The sequence below is a fragment of the Rhagoletis zephyria genome, unplaced genomic scaffold (assembly GCF_001687245.7).
Source record: "Rhagoletis zephyria isolate East Lansing unplaced genomic scaffold, Rhagoletis_zephyria_1.1 Rzeph_scaffold_01340, whole genome shotgun sequence".
In the NCBI taxonomy this organism is placed as follows: domain Eukaryota; kingdom Metazoa; phylum Arthropoda; class Insecta; order Diptera; family Tephritidae; genus Rhagoletis; species Rhagoletis zephyria.
The window spans coordinates 78,271-101,735 of NW_016158424.1; the positions used below are offsets into that span (position 1 = coordinate 78,271).

Sequence of the window (23,465 nt, forward strand, 5' to 3'; positions counted from 1 at the left end):
GCTTTGGAGAGAATTTTATAAACTTCTAACAGAGCTAAACACCAGCAGCATAGAAAGTTAATCGTAGTAGCGGAGGCATGAGGCAATGTTTTTTCTAGCGATGTTTCGAATGTCATATTTTTTACATTCACGAATGCGAATGCTAACTTAAGTCTCGTTTTTATTACTTAAAAATTTTGTAAATTATTAGAACATTGAATGAGGGCTTATATTATACAGTGCTTTAATTTAGTGGTCAAAGTTCAAAAGGGGCATATTATATTTCAAAAAAAAAGTATTTTTTTCTGCCTTTTCTCCCATGAGGCGATTTCTTAGAGACTCGTATTTAAGTTCGGCTACAATGAACATTTGCTCACTTGGAACGCTGGCGGGTGGAGCGCTCCAATATTTGCGGGCCAGATCTGTCAATTTGTCGTATTTTAGTTTAGTTTTCCACCAAGGGAGAGGATTTTAACCGAGATGAACTCGTTTTTCTTTCAGACAGGCCTTCAATTGAACTTTAATTTAACATTTTTTAATGTCTCCCTGGTTAGACAGACTTGTAGCCTATTTCCACCAGAGGCTTAACTGCAGTCAAGAGTCAGATAAGTTCCAAGAATTTCAACTTTTGGGTGATAAGGATCAAAAATTTTGTACGCCCAAGTATGATATACATTAGACTGGGTCGGTCCCCATACAAAAAAAAAAAGTTGCTAATGTCCGCCCCTAAATTTAAAGATTATGTTGAGAGGGTTCTGGAAAAATTTTGTTTTTTTTTTTTNAGAACCCTCTCAACATAATCTTTAAATTTAGGGGCGGACATTAGCAACTTTTTTTTTCGACCCAGTCTAATATACATTTTATTTTATTATATTTACATATTATGTGTTGTTTATAAATGAATTATATTTTTATAAATTATATGTTTTGAGTCATATGTTTTTGTAGTAATTTGAAAATTTCAAGATTACATTTCTCGACTGAAAAATAAGAGATTCGAGCTAACTCGATGGCACACAGTGTGCTTTTTTAACACTGCATGCGAATTAATTGTAGCGATTTCGACAGAAGCTACATTTTGATATAAAACAAAATGGCATTGAAAGCTAATGCAATTACCTTTCACGAAAAAATGTTGCCATTAAGCTACAATTACTTCTTCACCCTAAAAAAATTGGTCAAAAATAGTGTTCTTCGAGAAAAAAAAACATGCAAAATCCACCAGATTTATTCCAAAATAAGAAATTTATACATTTTTTATTATTTTAATATTATAGACTTTGAGATGAGACACACGATTTCACTGTTTAAAATATTTTGAAGGAGGTTGAAAAGAACAAAAGTGAAATTCTCTTATGTGTTTGGCTGAGTTTAGATATGTTGAGTTTTATCGAAATAAATTTCTACTTGCGAACTTTTAATTAACAAGCTACTTTGTGTAGCAAACCGAGCTTAGTCCTTATGGGACACAATTTCATGGTCTCACATGAAGCCAGAATGCTGTTATTTGAGAAGAATTTAGGTAGATTTTGTACTTTTTATTTTTTAATTTTCAACAAGTAAGAAAGTCTAAGTTCGGGCGGAGCCGAACATTAAATACCCGGCGCAAGTATTAAATATATGTTTTCCTCCTTTCCGAAAGCTACCGTTATATGGGATGTGGGCGTGGTTATTGTCTGATTTTAGAAATTTTCAGCCATTTGGTATGCTGTACCAGGACCAACAACTGTGCCAAGTTTGGAAGAAATTGGTGCAGCGGTTACCAAGATATACACATGTAACCATAAGTGGGCGTGGCTACGCCCATTTGCCAAAATTTTGTAATATTCTTATTTTTCGTCTAAAACTCATTGTAAATATCAATTTTGAGTGAATTATCTTCAGTAGTTACTAAAATATCGCAGTTTTCGTTTTTCTTAAAATTACCGTTATATGGGAGGTAGGCGTGGTTATTGTCCGATTTCGCCCATTTTCAATACCATCCGTCCTACGCCCAAAAGAAGTTCACGTACCAAGTTTCGTTAAGATATCTCAATTTTTACTCGAGTTATCGTGTGCACAGACGGACGGACGGACGGACGGACGGACAGACAGTCACCGCTTAATTGATTTCTCTTTTCATTCTGATCATTTATGTATACATTTGTCTATATCTATCTCGATTCGTTTTGCCTGTTACAAACAACCGTTATGTTAACAAAGTTATAATACCCTTGTGCACAAGTGCGCTCGGGTATAAAAACCAGTGGTAGTGCTGAGACGAATCATTACTCTGCATATGATCCCAAGTCTTTCAACCACTGCTACTTTCAGAGTAGCTCAGAGTAGTAGTATGCGTGTATGTATGTACATACATGTATGAACTTGCATGAATTCATTGTTAAGTGCGCTTATTGCTTATTATCTCACATTTTAAAGGCAGCAATCAATGTAATTTGGTTTATTGTCTTGTCAAGCCTTGCTTAAAGCACAGAATGCACACACACACTGCAGCTTCTTTAGTTTTTTGTCTTCGCACATTTGGTGCGGCATAAGCCTGTTAATGATGTCATCAACAGTGTAAACTCATAATTTACGAGCTCAACACAACAGCAATTTTCCCCCTCCCTTTATTTCATCGAACAATCAGAACAACTGCACTATCAACTCGAGGCGTCCTTGCAATAATTCCTTATTGTTCCTCTGACCGAGCAGGCTGAAGCTCAGCAATGCAATTCATTCTGAATTCTTGCGTCCATTTAATCATTCAATTATACAATGTTGGTAAATTTTCAATTAATCAGCATGTTGAAGCCGCTAACAATAAAGTTATACAGAAATAAATAAATTTTCATCGCAAGCGAATACAATTATCATCAGTGTTTTAAGAGCAATTGTTGTTCTTTGTGGCCATTATTATGTTTGCCTCAGCATGTACGATATACATATGTACATTTGTAGGCATACATATGTATTCGAAAACCGTAATGATGTATTTTAACTGATTTATATACTCACGAAATAAGGTTTCATTTAATTAAAGGACATTCACTTAAACTGTTTGCAGCTATAGAACTTAAGAGAAAATATAAGTGTTTACATACATATTATTTACGACTAACCATACACATGTACATATCTATAAATACCTATAAGCTCAAAATGTTTGTCTTTAACGTTACAATCGGTATACTTATTTCTCTACAAAGCCTACATTTTATATAGGTACATAAACTTCTTCCCTATCTTTTGTTGCTTTTAAGACATTTGTATTTTTAAGTAGTATTTAACGTTACATTTGTTGGAGGCGAATTATGTGATTATGTCAGGCACCGTAACATTTACAACTTCTATTATAAAAATCGCTCTTTAACAGTTATTTTTAGACTTTTATTTAATTAATCCTTATTTCTGATTCTTATTCTTTAAATCCAAAATGGCTATTAGTTTTGATGTTTATCTAAATAAATAATAATAGATAACAGTTATTGAAGTCTTTTATTTATAAAAAATCATCAATATAAATCAGTCAGTGACTTTTCATTCAAAAAAAAAAAGTAAATAAATAAAAAAAAGTAGGTGCGCCTGGGCCACACTGGAGAAGTGAAACTTACGTTACATATACATATATCTATTTTGTCTTATAACCAATATACATATGTACATACATACTTCTGCTTTTGCTTAAGGTCATATTTTTTCTATTTTCTATCATAATACATTTATGCTACTATAGTGAAAAAATCGATAAATATCGATAACAAAAACGATAAATATCGATAACAAAATAAATAAATATCGATAGAAAAATCGATAAATATCGAAAACAAAATCGATAAATATCGAAAACAAAATCGCTAACAAAATCGATAAACTTCGATAACAAAATCGATAAATATCGATTACAAAATCAATAAAAATCTCGATAACAAAATCGATAAAAATGTCCATAACAAAATCGATAAAAATATCGCTTACAAAATAGTTAAAAACATCGATTACAAAATCGATAACACATCAATAAAAATATCGATTATTATATTTATAACTGAAAATATCGATAAAAAAATTGATAACAATATCGATAAAAATTTATATAAAAAAATCGATAAAAATATCGATAGCAAAACCGATAAAAATATCGATTATTTTATCGAAAAGTCCCGAAAATCTCTAAAATCCCAAAATAGTTCCCAGATTAAGTCTCTATGTCTCTCTCTATATCCTTTCCTCTTTAATTACCTTTATTTTAATATATCTTCCCCTATCTTCATCTTTACTTTTATCGGTATCCTCATCCTCCTCTTTGTCTTTACTTTTACGTTTATCATTTTCTTCATCTGCATATTCCTCTTCACCTTTGCCCTTATATGTATATATAAGTAAAGCGTTTAAATTTACCTCGGTCTTCATTTCTGCCTTTATCTTTACGCGTCTTTGTTTTTACCTTTGCCTTTAGCCTTTTCTTTATCTATGTACGTAGTCACCTTTACTTTTATTCTTGTATTGGTCTCTTTCTAAGTTTTATTCTTTAACCTTTTATTAGCAAATTTTTGTTAAATTAATACCATATATATAAATACAAGAAGCACTTGTTTCAGCCCCAACCATTTCCGTTGCATCATTTCCGTTGCATCATTTCCGTTGCATCATTTCCGTTGCACCATTTCTGTGTGCAATTTCCTTTGAATTTGCCAATTTACTCCCAATCAACCGACCGCCGCTAAAGAAGTTTCACTTCAAAAATTTGCAAACTCATTGACTTTTTATGCCTTAAAACCAAAAGCCAAAAAGTTATCGACATTTCTCAAAATAATGTACACATGTATGTATGTTTATATGGAAGTCAAAAGTTAACTTAAATTTCAAACTCTTCTTAGGGTTCCAGTAGATTTCCTCTTGATTGGCAAATAAATATTAAATCAGTGGAATTTCTTAGTAATGTTGATGCATATCGTAATAAGCACTATTCCACAAAATCACTTATTTGTTTAGGACAAAGCTTGAGGTGTAACTACAAATTCAATTCTATGATATATTTTAAATTAAATGTCACTATGGAAGTCTGCATGGTACCTACATAGGTATATATGTCAGCACAACACCAACATGCACACTAGATCGGGTCGATATTTATAAAACTAAATAAAAGAAAGGATTAATAAGAGAATAAGGTGTGCTGAATGAAACTCACAGATTTACTTCAACCACAGAGTCTTTGCGAGAAAGCATACTAAAAAAATGCGTCTAATGGGAAGATAGGTCATTCACCGATAGCTACAAGAAAGCTCTTAACTTGCTGTGCCGTGTGGTGAAAGTTTATTTGTACAAAAAACTTAATATATATATATATAGACGGTAAACTATGTTTCCCTATCTGCGCAATGGTAGAAGCTATAGCTACTATTTCGGAGTTCACCAAATCTTTTCATCAGACATCTTCATCTCTGGCACTGGGATTCGACACAGCGACCCCAGCTTAAGTTGATTGTAGTTGGGTTGGCATATGAAAAACTGGAAAAAACAACAACAGTTTATAAGGCGAACTTGGCGTATGAGTAACATTATTTCCTGCACCTACATATTTCATACAAAAGATTATTGCACATTTGGATCACAACCTTTTTATTTATCCATCAACTTTCATCGTTAGTATGTAGCTTGAATTTTTGACAAAGAACAGGTCTGAATACAAATAAAAAAAATATATATATAAGATTTCTTGTCTTCCCTGCAAACCAAAGTTTCCGAAATCTTTAAGAGTTTCCCATTTCTGTAACGATTTTTCACGAATCTTCAAAGAAAATTAAATGAAGGGGTTGACACGAACTCGTAAAGAAATTTCTGAACGAAAATTAGAGAAAATTCTGAAAAAATTCTGCAAGCAATTTTTCATATAGCAGCATTATTTTCATTGCTTTACCGATTTTCTTCCGAAGTTTCGTAAAAGAATAGAAGTGTACACAGTTTATTTCATTTTAGAAAACTCGGCAAAAATCGGATGAGATCTTTACGAATTCTTTAAAATTTCTCTATAATTCAGAATACTCTTAAAAAAAATAGTTTGCAGAGTTTCCAACTTTTTCCTTGCTAAAGTTTGAAATATTCCCATGAATGAAAACATCTTGGGAAAATTACGTAATTGACATTTTCAAAGCAGTTTCCAAAAATAAAAACGTACCATTAGGGAAACTTCATTAGGGAAATTTTAAACCAAATAACAATGTAAAGAAACGGTTTTAAATAATAACCCGATTCGGGAATCCTATAAGATCAAATAAAGAGACCATAAAGAAGATACGGTTTCGATTGTGTTTGATTCTTGGCTAGGGCGTGTATTCTTACAACATCTTAAATTCTCTCTCACGAAGTTATCTTTCAGAGAATAGTTAAAAACTTTCTGCTTGTGATCCTGCCTACTGCATACTCCTCCTCGTCCATTGAACTAGATTTCATGATAGGTCAAACTATACATTAATTTTGGGCACTTCTTCGCCAGCAAGTAAATATGTAACTACTTAAATGAATACTCGCACAAGCAGGCGCATACGCTAAAGTTTATACATCAGATTACATATGGCGGTATGTATGTAGATATGTATTTACATATGTGAATTTAATCAGCAACTAAATCACAGCAATTATTTGTTTGTGCAGCATTATTTGACCTCAGCCAACGCCATTTCAATTGCGTTTAAATACTAAATGTCGAATAGCAAATGCCAAATGTAAATTTCCTGAATTTACTTTGATTGTTCTCTGTACGCATACACTCGTTAGTTATGGCGTTTTTGTTTCTACAAAAAATGTTGCCTTCTGATCGCCCTCTTCTTGGTGTGTTGTGCGTACGTATACGGCAAAGAGAAGGTTGCATTTTTCGGTAGAAACGAAATCGGTATTAGTTAACATGGAATTTTAAACCGGCATAGAAATGTCTACAAACGCACATATCTACAAATGTATGCATTTATGTAACTGCCCATTTATAAGTTTGTACAAAAGTTCATGTGCATATGTAGGTACGCATTTTGCACTGTTTTCATCAGTAATTTGCTTTGTTCGAACGAGGTACGATTGGTCGATTCGATGTGTTTGTAGATAATTTAAATTGTTTGTGTTGCCACTTAATGCCGTCAGCAGTCGCCGATTTGGTCCAGCTCAATATTGGGCTATTGCACGGCACGTGTATGTACTACATTAGAGCGGTCCAAAAATGCATGTGAGAAGTAGAATTGGAAGTTTTATGCTCTCACCCACTACCAAAAAAAATATACCCGTATTTTTTCATTTAGAAATCAAAAAATATTTAGAGGTCAAAATTGTCCATGTATTTTATATGCAAAGCAGTAATTTTAGCAAAAAAACCGACTTCAATTTTAATATAAAAAAAAAAATATATATATATCCAATGATCCAATGATCGGATCTAAACTGGATCAGTATGGACCACCTCTGAGTCACTACCTTTCCGATGCAAAAAGAACTATCGAAATCGGTTGACGTGGTCCAAAGTTATCCGGTAACATACAAAAAAAAAATAAAAATATTCCGACGAACTGATAACCTCCTCCTTTTTTGGAAGTCGGTTAAAAATTAAAACAAAAACAAAGACGCCCAAAGATAAAGGCAAAAATGAAGACCAATAATGTAAATTAAAACACTTTACTTATATAAGAGCAAAGGTGAAGGGGAATATGTAGATGAAGAAAATGATGAACATAAATGTAAAAACAAAGACAAATATAAAGAAAAAGATGAGGATTGTAGTAAAAAATGGAGGATAAAAGTAGAGATGAAGATAGAGGAAGAAAGGTTTAAATAAAGGTAATAATAGAGAAAGAGATATAGATAGAGACACAGAGTCTCAATCTGGGAACTATTTTGGGATTTTAGAGATTTTCGGGATCCTCATTTCTTATCGATATAACTATCTATATTTTTATCGGTTTTGTTATCGATATTTTTATCGATGTTGGTATAGAAATTTTTACCGACACTGTAATCGCTTTGGCTATCGATATTTTTATCGATTTTGTTATCGAAGTTTTTAACGATTTTGTGATCGATATTTTTAGCGATTTTTTATCGTTAGTTTTCATCTATATTGTTTTTGGTTTTGTAGTCGCCATTGTTTTCGATTATGTTATCGACTATTTATCGATTATTTATCGATTGTTTAACGGTTTTATTATCGATATTTTTATCGAACTTGTTACCGATATTTTTTTCGATTTTGTCATAGATTTGCGAATCGATTTTTGGTGTCGATTTAGTTATCAGTTATTTATCCGTTTTGTTATCGATTTTTTTATCGACAATTTTATCGATTTTATTTCCGATATTTTTGTCCATTTTGTTATAGTTTTTCGAATCGATTTTTGTTATCGATTTAGTTATCGATTTTGGCATATATATTTTTATCGATTTTGTTATCAATATTTTTATCGATTATTTTATCGATATTTGTATCGATTTTCTAATCGATTTTGCTACCAGTATTATTGTCGATTTGGCTATCGAAATTTTTATCGAATTTGTCATCGATTATGTTATCGATACTTTTATCGGTTTTGTTATCGATATTTTGTTGGATGTAACATGCCAGAAAATACAAGGGTGGCTAAATAAAAATTTTAGTATTATAAAATGGTTAAATAAACAATTGGGTATTGTTATTGGAAGTCTCGAGAAGAGAACCAGAGATTTCCGATCGAAAAATATTGATTTTCAATAATTCTATATCAATTCTACGATAAGTTATTTTTCCCCATATAAAATAAGTAATATTTTATGATTTCAAAATAAAAAATATGGATATTTCTTTTAGATATAGAACAATCCTAGCCGTGCAGCTTTAAAATTCCGACTTAACTTATTTTGGACCACCCTATTGTACCTATGTATTTATGTATGTAAGTATGCATTAGCCCATTCAATGCTACATACGGACTGTGGATGCATTGCGCGCACTGCTAAGCGGGATCACACGTCAATGTCCTTTATTTAATTGTAATACAAATTCACAGCACAGTGAGAAATTAGTTATGTAGCCTTAACGTTGTGGCAATTTTAGTTAGTTAAGAACAACAGGCATAGAAGAACAGAAGACACTGCGACGATGAAGATATTTTTTTGCTCAGCTGATGAGGTTCATAACCCTGCAACTCAAGATAATGCCAGCTTGCCTAATGAATGCTAAATGTGGTTTAATAAGCGGAAGATTTTCTCATGCTTAAGAGATCGACTTTAGGCGAATTAGTTACGCCTCGGAATTTGGGAATTCCCCTAGTCAGAGATTTTTGTACTTTCTTTTAATGAGAACCAGATCTGTTTTGTCCATCTCAGGCCTTTCCTCTTGGTCCATCTTTCAATAATTCTTAATTAGTCCTACATTTTATCACACCGAGTTTGAGGAAATTTTCAACTTACAACCACCGCAAGGTCGTTAGCATACGGAATGAACTTTGAGCTCATTCCAGGGCCCGTAGCAACTCATAAAATGCCATAAGCCACAGAAGGGACGAAGGAACCCTATCCTGCGGGATTCCTCTGCAAACGTGTCCATCCAGCGATACTCCTAATAGCCGTTGTCGTGCGGGCCACGCTAGTTACGGGTACATATGAGTAGATAGACAGACCCATTGGAGCTGACATAGAAGTCACTGCTTTGCTGTTATTGTTGAAATTTCATCTCTCGCTTTCTCTATAGTCTATCATCGTTCTCTGTCTCTTTTTATACTTTAAAAAATATACATACATACATATGTATGTATATGCACTCTTAACCAGCTATCATCCTATTTTCCTCCCTGTGTATGCCATTTGGCTCCAAGTGTCGATTGCTTTCGCACGCAATGCACTAAAACCGAATGAAATCTGATTTTAATTAAGGTCAACGAGCAGACTATTTTCATTTATTTGATGTCCAATACAAGTACGAAAATATTCTTAACTATCCAAAATGGTGCAAATGACAGAATAATGGGACAAAACAACAAAAACATGTACAAATGTGAACACAAATTTTATACTTTTACGGGTAGATATACAAACATACATACATGCCAAATTGAAAGCCAGTAAAGGTAATATAAGGGTTTTCTTTAGTAAAGTAAAAATTTAAAAACAATTTTTCAAACTTACTTTTTATTTTTAGACCCTCGGATGGGGACAAAATTTGTATTATTTATTGTAACAACTGTGTTTGGACAATGAGCTTTGTGACAGTAAACGTAGGAGGATAGTTTGAAAATGTTGATTAGTATTTACTACACAAATTTGTTGTTGCTGTTAGCCTAATATTTTGGCTATTTCCAGCACCCCATCCAACAGTATCAAATTGATTTGATAATGTTTAAGCAGCAAACTGTGTGTGTACGGCAATTCGATGGCGCCAAAATCAACATTTGTAGTTGTGCTGATGGTGGTAATTAACAAATTTTAGTGTTTATTGAATGTCGTTTCAGTAATTACAAACAAAGTCAACAGAATTTGAGTGGATTGTATAAATGGTTACATGGCAGACCGCAGCAATTGGAAAGCAATGAAGTAGTGGTGGTAGGAACAGAGTGCGAGAGAGAGAGAGAGAGAGAATATAAGCGGGTACATTGAAAGCGTTCATCAAGAACAGTTGTTGATGGTGTCGTTGATTGTTATTTAACGTTATTTTTTCTTAAAAATATACTACCAATATGAAATCTTGTTGGAAGTACGTTTCCCTTTGGTCTTAAAAGGGTTATAACACAACGGCTTCGCCGGCTTGGCCAGTCCCACTGCTGGCGACACGAAAAAAGGAATTTCTCCTTGAGATCGAAATACCAGGTGGAGAAGGACTTGCCGTCACTTGGAACTGAGGTCAATTGGAATATAATAGAAACAAATGGCGTGCTTTATTGGACTCGGTCCAGTCGCTCACACGGACATAGGGCCAACCAAGAAGAAGAGATTAGAAATTTTTACTTAGAAGGAATTTGGCGTTATTATAATTTTAGCGCACACATTTTATCGAATGTTCTACATTCCTTTTTCAGTCAATCTAAACTTTTTAATTTACTCGAATTGCAATGCGTGATTTTCCACAAAGAAATGTGTTTGTTTGTATATGTAAATGTTATGTGTATGTGCAGTCTTATATATGTATGTACATACTATACACATATTTGTATATGTATTCTCAATTCAAGCATTCTTCGCAGTAAATATTCGTGCCGTGTTCCACTTGAACGAATCAACACTATGCGCGAAAAGTAGTAAAACTTCGCATACAACAAAGCTGAAATGTTGAGAATGCCAGAAAAGTCAGCAAAAGAAATGGAAAAAATTGAAATAGTAAGTAATAAAACAACGTTATAAACAGCTAAGATAATAAAAACTAAAGTTAAAATTAGAACTACTCGCATACCAAAAAAAATAAAAATAAAAAAAATAAAAATACAAATAAACAAGTAACAAAAAAAAAACCAAAAGTTGTGAGTAAGAGCGAAAGGCTGTGAAGCGAGACGTCTGTTTGAAACAACGCTGCTGGCACTTCCGGTCCCACTTTCTTTTGCTGTGCATTTTATTTAACGTTTTTTTCATACTAGCACTCGCAGTGTTTTCTTTTCTTGTTTTATTCGACTAATGCAGTGAATGTGAGTTATTTTCGAAAGCTTGTTGCATACTTGCAGGCGCATGGCAACTATAAATAAACACTGCGTGTTCTTTTACAACACTTTTGACGCGCAAAGAATGTTTACTTTTTATTTTGTGCATTTTTTTTTTGCTTTTAGTTTGTTATTATTATTGTTGTCTACTGGCTATTCGGCATACATAAATAAATAATTAAAAGGGAAAAAGTTTTTCGAAAAAAATCACAGTGGTGCAAGTGTACTACTTTGAAAGCTGTGAAAATGAATGCGAAGCATACATAACAAATACATAGACAAGTACTTGTTTGTACAAGCAAAACGCATACGTATTAGACGTCTGCATGAAACGATTCAAAACGGCAAATGAATCATTTATGTATGTAGAAATTATTGAACGAGTTGAATTTGAAATTTTACTGAATTCTACTGAATGTTGCTATGAGTGGCGACATCACAGCATTCAAATAATATGCAAACAAATTTAATGAATATGGATGATAAGTTTTTTTCGTGATGATGTGTTCTCAGTGTGTAAGTATATTTAGTATTAAAGTGCATGCGTTTGCCAATGATATTCAAGTGTAGCTACTTGTCCAGCGCCGTGTTGGGCTTGTTTACGGTTTGTGTTCCAAACTAAATAGTGATTTGTCCGTTATATCGCAATGGGCAATCACTTAAATCACTTAAATATAATCACTTTAAATCTATGTAGTGAGTGCGGTTGTGATAAATAGGGCTCGGAATCTCAAGCAAATGTATGTTTTTACTGGGCATCTTCAAATGGAAATGGTTAAATTATCTTTACGAATCATGAAATTTCCTTTAAAACTGCATTCACTCGTTACTGCATATTTTTGCATATTTTGCAGTAAATGCATGGTTGTGATTTTTTTTATTGAAACCATTTAAAATTTTTTGCGAAATCTCTTGACATTAAAATTACCTGTAATTTTTCTCCAAATAATGATCTGAATATCTTTTCGAATATCCAAGCGGCTATAAAGCACTCCCTTCTACCTCTGTTAGATCTCCATTATTGGAGGACTGTAGGAGAGAGATGGCTTATATTTCTGATCACTCTAATATGTGTCCTGGGACATAGGCTCATTTACGGAAAGGAGGCAGCGGACGAACTACCAAGCCCAAGCAGAGGCGAAACCGTAAGGGATCGTATTTGATTACCCGGCAGTTATGGATGTCCTACGATACACTTAAAACCAAAGCTCTATTAGGAATGAGCAAAGAAGATACCTACCTACTGCAGTGTGCAAAAGGGAACTGGCCCATTGGGGTACATTCAGTCAATCCGATTGCCCTTCAACAGGCGATGACCCGGGCTCAAAAAAAGGCAATCGAACACTTCCTGTGCGAGTATCCAGCCCTCGTAAGGATGAGGCTTAAGGCAATCGGAAAGCCATTCCTGCGAAATGTTTTAGAGTGCAGCTGCTTTTCTCTGTATGACGTCCGGAAATTCATTAAAGCCGCCAAATGGCTGCAGGTTATATGAGCTCTGGAATTAAAATGGCAAACTTGCTAACTGCTTGTCAGCACTGAAACCAACCAAGCATTCATCTGAACCATTACTTAACTGTCATTGTTTTGTATTTACACAATATTGTAACTGTCTGCTTGATTATAAACTAATTTTATACATATGTAAATATGTGTCGTACTTTGAAATGAAGTGTTTTCGTAATTTTCTTGTTAAAATCCATATGTTATATATATTTGCACCGGCAATAAAATATTAGAAAACTATTTTAAATAGCATATTTTACTTGTTTGTAGCGCATATTTTTGAATTTTGAGTGCATGAGATTCCGAGCCCTAGTAAATAATAAACAATTTTTCTTTCTTTCCTCGGTTCTTTTAATTTTTCTTCTCAGGTAGTCTTCATATTAAATTTTTTGTATCATTTAAAAAAAAGGTCACATAAAAGTATTCTTATTTTTAGTCGTAAGCTCACTTAATTTTAATTTATTTCAAAAATATAATCTTACTTGATTAAGTTGATGTACTATTAAAAGAATTTTTTCTTACATGTGGAACCAATGTTCCCATAAATAAATAAATAAATAAATAAAATGAGCTAGAGCGGAGCAATGAAACAAAAATCTTTGCTCTGAAGCACTTTGCCAAACAAGTAGTCAAGTAGACTTGGGAGCGATGTGGGCTTTGCTAATTCATTTGTGTACTTGACTAGACAGATACTTGCCTATCTGCCTAAGTTAATCGCTTGCCATGGCGTATAAGTTATCTCTGAACATCGGCATTTACTTAGACCGGTCGACATGGAAATTTCAAGTTGCTCTAACTGTTCTGTTTATTAAGTTATTGTTACGCTTCAAAGGAAAAAATGAAAAAATGCGTCCCTTACTGAAATTTTCAATTCTATGAGGGGTGAAGTTCTGTATAAATGGCCAGAAATGGTGTTATTATCTTACAAAGTAATCAGAAATAAATTTTAAACAACATATCACACTTCGAATTCGAGTAATAAATAAAACTGCTAAGAGTAACTTTCGCTTTTGGCTGTTTTTAGGACTCGACAAGGACGAAGATTTGTATGACCCCAAGCTCCTCTCAGAGTGTACTTTCAAGCTAGCGTGGGATATATCATTTGTGCACAGAGGTCGCGTGGTCAAGTAGGCAGAGCATTGGCGCTGCATCAGAGAGATCCGAGATCGAATCCTCGGGCAGCGGAGTTTTTTTACCCTTTTTCAAATATTTGGTTTTTACCCCAATCTAATTTTCTTTTAATCGTTATATTTTATTCGTTTGAAAAGAAAAATATATAGATAAATATTTGATTTATTTTTTAGATTAATTTTTTTTTTTAAATTTTGGTGTACATATATTGTTTCACAAGGAACCTTTTTTCTTGATTAAATTAATTTTTAGAAATTTATTTTATCTGTTTACTAATTTCATTTATTTTTTTTTAATTTTATTAGGTAATTCAAAAAGAAAAATATTTTTTTTTTTTATTTTTTATTTTATTGGATTTTTATAAGCTTATTTCATTTGTTTCTATATTCATTTTTTCTTAATTTTATTGTTTTAAAAAGAAAGATATGTATATTTTTTAAATTCATTTCACTTTTAGAAAATAAATTATTATTATTTTTTTCTTTTTTTATTTTTTTAATGCTTACTTTTATTTTTATTTTACTTTTTTATTTAAATTTTTTTTCATTTAATATTTAGTTTTAATTGTTTCAATACCGGTGACAGGCCTATTCTGACAACTGTCTTTCGAATGACAAAAGTCTTTACTATGACAATTGTCAATTCGAAAGAATAATTTAAAGATGTACTTACGATGAGGACTAAGCGTTTATTCTGTCGGTATTTTGGTAATAATTTTTAAAAATTACATGGAATTAATTAGAAAAATTTAAAGGAGCGAAACTAGAAAGAGAAAAATAAATAAAATATGTTTCTAAGAATAAAATAAAATAAAAATAATATTTTTTTTTTTTAATACAATATACAAATTAAAGGAAAAAAATAATTATAAAAGAAAAAATCCGCCGACCGAAGATTCGATTTGGCTTGAAATTTCAATCAACTTATGCAGCGGTCTAATGCGTATGTACGCAGCGCACATACACATCTGTACATAAATAAGCTAAACAAAAATATTTATTTTAAATGCATAGATTTGTATGTACATTTCACACAGTGCTGACCACTACAACTCGATTTGTGCTTAGTTTACTGCACACTTTGCAACCACAAAATTCATAAATTTTTCATTCGTTTGCGGGCATTAAAAATGAAAAAATAAACCAAAGTAATGCGAAAAAATGCGCGCTCAGAAAAACTAAATTGTGGCTTTTTTTTACTATTTCATTGCATAATTGCATTGGCATACTTATTCGTAGCTGTGGTAAGCGCAGTGCGGCTATTAAGCTGCTGCCTTTTACAGCTGACGCACAGTATGTTGTCCCTTCCTGCTGCAGCAACCGCCTAATCTTTTACAATTTCGGTTGTTGCTTTTGTTCTTGTTGTGGTTGTTGTTGTTGTTTTGTACCGTTGGCATGCCACCAACTTTGCATTCATCGAATTCATTTAGGTTGGCGGGCGTAGTCGTCATACTCACCTACTAAAGGCCTCCACTTTAACCCTTTCCATGCCCACATAACCTTTTTTGTTTAATTCATTTGCCCGCTTCAAATTTAGTTAAAAATTTTTCATTTGGCAATTTCCGTTTTTTCGGTATTTTTTCGCTTTTCTTTCTTTTTTGCTACATCACCATCATAAAGCTGAAACCAACGTGTTGAGGCGTATAAAGTTACAACGCCGCAAAGTATGCAACACCAGCTTAAACACACACAATTTCATTAAATATGACTCGTAAATTTGGTGATGGCAAATATGCACGCGTTGAGTTGGCAGCAACGGGAAAAAATTGGACTGTAATAGCTACAGATTCAAGGACAAAAAAAAAGTTTGGAAAACGTTTGAAAAAGTATGCACGCAAAATTAAACGAGAATTATAAGCTGCGTTAATCAAATGCATACTGTTTAATATGCTTATATTGTAGCAGTATAAAAGCCAGGTTCGGACGAAGCTGGTGGTATTGCTCAACGACATCTTACACAGCCATATTAGGTTCGCAGTGATACCAAATTCAGACATCGCGGCATAAAGGCAACTCCTTTTTGTGCTGCCTAAAGCCACTTTTAAATCAACAAATAGGTTATGTATGTCGATCCTATTCGGATCGGAGATTTGTTGACGTTGGCCTTAAGCTTTTCATGCTACGTGATCGATAAGTTCTTAAAGACAATGCTCAGAAGGCTTCTTCCGCATTAGTTGGCTCATATGATTGGCTCTCCCTTCTTAAGCATTCAGCATACTTAAAATTGAATTGGCTGATATACTTTCGTCAAACTCCCTCCCTTCCATTCCTTTAGTTTTTAGGCGCACGTCCCTGGCTGCTCAGATGAATGTGCAAATTGTGGCTACAGAAAGATAGAGATGCTAGTCATTAGGTCTCCGAATGTACGTACGTATATTTGGCATACGTGCCTTCCGTCTATCACAACATGATCAATTTGGTTTCCCTCTTTTTTCGATCTGTAGACAACTACGTAGCTTGATTGATCTTTGAAGACTGGAACCTAGTGCTGCGGAGAACAATGTTTTGGGCCGGTGATAGCCGATCAGCCTTACAAAGTTATCGGACGCATCGTCGTGGAAGATGACTTTTCTTATGATGGCACCAAAGATGCCTTACTTATCCACCCTGGCAATGAAATCGCCAAGCACGATTTTGAAATCCTGATGGCAACAGGGGTCGTAAGTGCGATAGAAGCGCTCATAAAGGAGGTACTCAGTCGCTTTAACCTTCTCTTCCATCGCGATGTTGGCGTTAAGAAGAGATACGTATGTATACATATTTAAGAATCTTGTTTTGAAGCAGATTGTGGCGAGAAACTTATTCGCGGGAGTGAGGGACAGTACTTGGCGATGAAGTCTCTATCCCATCACAAATCCGACACCGTTTCGTGCTCATTCACATGGCATCTGAAATAGGCTTCGCCGGATCGTATTGTATCTTACCTTTGCCAGTTTATCGCACTTTGGATGGCGGTGAAATCTGAGAGTCTACTCTGTTTTGCGATTCGAGTCTCAATGCGATTCGAATATTAGACTCCCAATGATTTGTTTTTCGAATCGCAATACATAGTAGACCGCCTGAATTTCCTCCAACAAAATGGAAAATATACGTCTGAACTGCTTTTGGAAAGCGTTTCTCACTAAACTGGAGCAAGCGAAAAAGGACGAGTTCTACACCACGAAAGGTCATTTGATCTGGTAACACTACGAACATAATACTCTATAAAATAATTTTTACTAGCCAGTCTTTCGAAAGACTTTTATCAATTCTGAAAACTGAAAGCGCTTTACTGTCTTTCGAAAGATTACTTAAAAGAAAAAAATTATAAAATGAAAATAAAGTAAAAATTAATAAAAATATTTAAAAAAATTAAAAGATTTTTTTTTCTTTTTAAAACAATAAATCTATAAATTTAATAAGAAGAAAAAACTTAAGTCATAAATACTAAAACACATAGTGCTTAACTAAAAAATTAAAAAAGAAATATTTTTATTTTTAAAACAAAATCTAAAATTAATTTACAAAAAGACAAAAATTATAATAAGATCCTCAAAATTAAATGAAACAAAGAAATATATTTTTATTCTTTTTAAAACAATAAAATCTAAATACTAAAAGAAAATTAAATTAACAAAACGAAAACAAATTAATTTTTAAAAAAGTAAAAAAACAATATTGGAGTTTCTAAATATTCAATGAAATTAAAACAAAAAACATTTCTCTTCTTTAAACAACAAATCTAAAAATTAAAAGAAAATTAAACTAATGAATGTATTTTAAAAAGAAAAAAATTAATAACGCTCCCTAAAGGTGAAAAGAAGCCAAGTCTACTTTTTTTCAAAATCTAGTTTTTGATGCAGAATGACAGATAATGCCAAACTACATCGATTTTACCTCTCTCCTGAATAATTAAAAAAATGGACTTGGCACCTTCTCACCTTTAGCTAACGAAAAGTTCCTAAAAATTAAATGAAATTGAAAAAAAAATTCCTTTTAAAGAATAACATCTAAAAATTAAAAGGAAATTACATTAAAAAGAAAAAAAGAAAATTAAAAAAGAATAAAATAAGTTCCGATAAATTAAATTAAATTAAAAAATATACGATACATTTGGTAGCTTTTGAATCAACTGTGTACCATCTATGGGTGTGCGCCAGAAAGCTGTATTCATTTAGTTCAAGGTCATTTTGCTCTCTAGTTTGATCTTAGTGGAATGTTCTCTTGACTGTGTCAGAGCGAATGAAGTGGAAGTTGAGCAGCTCTGCTATGTTTTCCCCACCCAATGTGCTTGATATATGTATGTAACTCAACGGATGATTTCTGATCTCCCTAAATTTACACATGAAATGATAAATCAAGTCCAAGTACCCAGTTCAGCGTCTTACTAGAGGGCAACTCATTTCGGGCGTCACGCCCAGTCATTTATGTAAGCTGAAACAGTATTCACTCGCACGTTCTGCGACAGCACGCGCAGAATTGTCAAACCCTATACATACATATATGCAGCAGTTGCGGAAATAAATGAAATTACCGCGCTACCACGCTTGCGCCCACTCACTCTGCAGCAGTCGAATTAAGTAAGTCAGCTTGCAGCAACACATCGCTTGCATTAACACATTCTTTCCGCGTATTCTCCTTTGTATTGATTTTATTTCGCTTTTAACTGCATCTTCTTGATTCACTTGTGTTTCTTTGTTTGTTTACTTTGCAAGTAATAAATAAATAATGGAAAATTTTTAAATACGCCGCGCTGCATTCGCTTCATTTCCCACACCAGCAAGCAGCTACCAACAGCCGCCCATCCGCCTCCGTCGCCGTACATTAAGTGGGCTGATGAATGTCCTACTTGCAATAAGCGTTGACCTCGCCCACCATGACGACGAAGATGCGTTTTGGGAGCACAGCTGTCGTTGGCGTTGCATGCAACAAGCCAGTGAATGCACAATGGAATTTCAATAAGTTTTTTCTGCTTATTCCGTTGTGGCAGCACTGAAGTTACACTGCTTGCAATTTGGTTGGTATGTCAGCGGTCGTTGTTTTCGTTGTTGTTGTTGTTGCTGTTGTGTGCGAATTTAATACGTACACATGTTATTTGCCAACTTCTTACGGTTCACTCGACTTTATTCGATTTCTTCAAAGCTGGCTACATATCCGCTGCGCTCGCCTGCTTTCAGGCTCCCGCACACACACACACACATTTCGCATACGCGCACACGCTGCCAACTGTATGTATTACAAGCCCATATTTTGTTGCCCATATATATAAGTACTCCCCTGCAGGGAAAGCGACTAGATGTGAACTAGAATTCTAACATTTATATATTTTCAAATTTCCTTTTTTTATGTCACAAGCATTTCTTCCCATATGTATTTTTTTCGTGCAATTAGATTTTCATATTTAATATTTATATTTCAATTGAAATAATTATTTTTGCTTACATTGATGTAACTTTAAAAATCTTAACCACCTCCAAGCGGCCTCGAAACTGCGATCTCAGAACCAGAATCAGTAGTCTTCACGAGGCGCCATTAATTGAGTTTTATTTTTGGCTTTGGCCATTCAAAGGCAGATGTCGCTGAATGCTTAAGTTCTGCGAAATTGTCGAACTGGTAGGCATATACTAGTTAATGAACTAGTATTTTTTCTAACTGGTTTAGCTTTTCACTGCAGGGTCGTAGCACTGCTTGCCACAATATGTTGCAACACAGTGACAACGATTGCCTTGTCGACAAGCGATCGCACCGGCATTGGGCGACAATGCCACGACTCCCTGAGCGACCGACGTGGCAGCTGTATAAAAAAAAAATCTTTTAAATCACACATATACATTAGGGTTGTCCTTAAAAATGCCAACACCAAAAAAACTGCAACAAATTTTTGGGGTTCGCTATTAGGTTTGAAAAACTTTAAATATATTTTTTTAAATTTCGCAAAAATTATACAACAGCTTGACTTGAAATCTAAAACATTTGCCATATTATCGAAACTTATTTGTGTAGGTTTTCAAAGTCAAAATTTTTCCGAATTTTTGCGATTTAAATTTATTTTTTTTTTCGTGGCTCTCTTTATTTTGTACGTAGAACAAACAAAGGTGGCCCAAGAGGTTGACATTTAATGATCACCCTAATATACATGCATATGTACATATACACAAATGCATACTCACATATACACAGAAATTATAGTTGTTTTCTGCTGACTCTTATATGAGTGTGTGCATGTATTCGGCATTGCCCGAAAATGGGGCAAGGAAAATACGCAATAACAACAACAAATTGTGTAATAGTCAGCAAATGTGGCAGCAACATTAATACAGCAAATGTGGCATATGATTGACATGCTGTCCACAATGCGCAAATTGTCCTTGACGCACTTGCAACATGCCACATGCCACATATGTATGTATGTTTCTATATACACATGCAAATACATAGCACATGTACTTGTTTATAAGTGCCGCACACTAACAACAACATCGTTAATAGGTATGTGGCATGTAGTTACTAAGCAAACGGTACACTGGGCGCCGCTCTCGAATATTTCGTTTATGACAAGCAACGATAGCAATGCATGCTGTAGGTAAGTAGATACATATGTACACCAGCGTTCATTTACATATACAAAACACATATACATATGTACACGCTTGTGAGCAGCAGCTAGCGCCAAGGGAGCTGTTGCAACATTTTGTGGTAGTTGCCGCTAGCAGCAGCGGGTCATTGGGGCTGTGTGGCCACGCGCTATGACACACCTATTTACGCATATACCTGCATATATGTATGTATGTACATATATCTGTTCGTATGCACCCAATCACCTGCCACAACGTGCAACTAGTAGTAAGTAGTCCATGTTGCACGAATGCAAGCAAATTACCTACGCGCCGCTACTTTGCCACGGTACTTCAATTCTTAATCAAGAGCGCCGCCGCAGCCAGATACTCATGCAACGCATACCCCAGCGTTTGCAAATGTCCGTTCATGTTGTTTTGCAACGAAATTGTTATTGCATTGCAATCGTTGCACTGCTGCCACTAACATGTTTTGCAACAAGCAATTTTCTGTTAGTTTACAAATTCCTCAGCCCTGTGCAAATGTGCGAATTCACATGTTGCAACCAGTCTGCTGCAAGCATTGGCGCGCATGTTGCAACAAATGCGAAATGTTTTGGCACTTACAAATATGTGCGCATGCTTTGAGATTTTGTGCAATGGCGCGCGCCCCATTTTGGTCCCAAACAAAGTTGTGGTGGTTCAGGTTGAGGGGCCCAGTGACTGCTGCCTGCCCAGCTGCGCCTTTGCGCGCTCTTGCAGCACTCATCTCTACGAATGTTCTCGATGTGCTGCTCGATGGGTTGTTTGCTGCGATTTTTGTTCTGTCACTCGGCATTGTTATGACATCTGTTTTATTTGTCAGTATTTGCATGTTGTGAACAATGCCACATTTTGCATACTAAAAGTTTCATGTCGAGCAAAATGCAACATTTGCAACATTTTCAGGCGCAAAAATTAAAAAAGACATGTCGTAGGAATAAACTTGTGTGTAGGTTAATTGAAGAGTCTGAATTGATAATTTCCTGGTGGATAAGGGATAAGTGAATTTAGGCAGTATGGCTGCTGTGGATTTCGACATAATCAGCCGGCAATCCTTTCGTACAGATAAAAATCTACTTATAATAAACTTTGACTTTTCTCTTCGAGTCTTCGTCGCATTGCCTTAAACAACGTTATCAATCCATGCGCAAGATGCATGCACCTACTCATTTGGAGCCTTGGGTCAAGAGCTTCAGCCACTCCAAGATATACGGCTTTAGGCTCCACTGAAGTCTGAAGCATGTTTTTCGTAAACAAGGCGAATCAATATTTAACAATTTACAACAAACATACCATTTTGACAATCAGTACAACCGCAGCGAAAATCTAATTTCGGCGGTAACACCACCGTGTATAAATTCGCTTTGTATTGAGGCAATCGAAAAGGGTCTTTTCACGCTGGCTGCGTTGTATATAATGTGCGCCGTTTAAACAGTAGGATAGCGGTGCAGCTTGGTTATCGCCGAAGATCAACCATGTAGGCTATAAATTTGTCTTCAATAGACGAGTGCGATGATATTAAAAATGTTGACCAAAAATGTTAATACAAAATCGGTATAAAAGAAAATTGGCCATGCGTGTCTATTAATTGCTTAATTATGTAACTCTATTAAAAAGTTCTCATTCTCTTATACACATTACTTTCATCACTTTAGAAAGCTAATTACGGTTGCATACACTGTTAAAAAATTATGTAAATTGTCTACTAAACACGCCAATCAGTGAGGTTAGTTTGGGTAATATTTAGGTTACAATGGATGTACCTCGACGGAAAGTGAGCCATAAATAGACAGGTAGGTCCTAAAGTTTTTTAACGAATTTCGTGTCGTGATTTCAGCTCTACTTCTACGATGTCTTTTAACTTTTTGAAATGAGAGGCCCCCAAGCATGATAATGATAGAAGATGCTCTCCCCGCTATCGACAATTCCTGCACCTGTGCACGGTAATGATATCCATGTGCAGCCACCCGGATATGCCACTTAAGCAGTCCGGTAGCAGCACTGCAATCCTGTCTAGGTAGCCTTAATGGCCACACAAAGTATCAGGGAATAGCCTTTGATAGTAACAAGGACAATTTCATCTAAATATGGCCTCCGCAGCCGTAAAGCCATTGACACACTGCACACAAACCCAAGGCTTCGTACCTATTGGGTAATCAAATATCAGTGAGACTACCAAGAGCGCTATCAGTCTGACTACCGAACAGGCAAACTACGTTCTTAGTTCACTCCAACACTTGTACAACAGTACACTCTTCATCTTCAGTAATTTGTTCATCCTCAGTAGCTGCTGTTGTTGTTGTTGTTGTTGTAGCTTGCACTGCTAAATCTCGCGTATGGGGTTGGTGTCATGCGGGCAGTTTCCACGTGTCGGACTCTCATTGGGGATATTGGGGTCGAGTCTTTACAGGTAGCTGGTGTGGCAGTATCCCGACCGTAACTGGGCTAGGGTAACGCGGATCGCTCTTGATAGTAGAAGCTTCATTTCTCACACGGTGGCGATTGGACTCCTATCACAGCATTCCTAGGCCGGGAGTCGGGGTAAGTGGTCACCTACTCACAACGAATTCCGTTCACAATTCGCCACTATTATAACGAGTTGTCCCTTCTTGTTATTTACGTTATTTGGTTTGACTACGTCGGGTTTTCCTACACAC

General features: G+C 34.8%; 1 long non-coding RNA gene across 1 annotated transcript; it reads right to left on the minus strand.

Annotated features, from left to right (window-relative positions):
- Nucleotides 1-379: 379 nt before the first annotated feature.
- On the minus strand, nucleotides 380-22,324 carry LOC108363701 (uncharacterized). The gene is made up of 3 exons (XR_001847648.1): nucleotides 22,314-22,324; nucleotides 9,489-9,494; nucleotides 380-473 (listed from the first exon to the last, which is right to left on the minus strand). It is a non-coding gene; the product is annotated as an uncharacterized LOC108363701 (long non-coding RNA).
- Nucleotides 22,325-23,465: the final 1,141 nt, after the last annotated feature.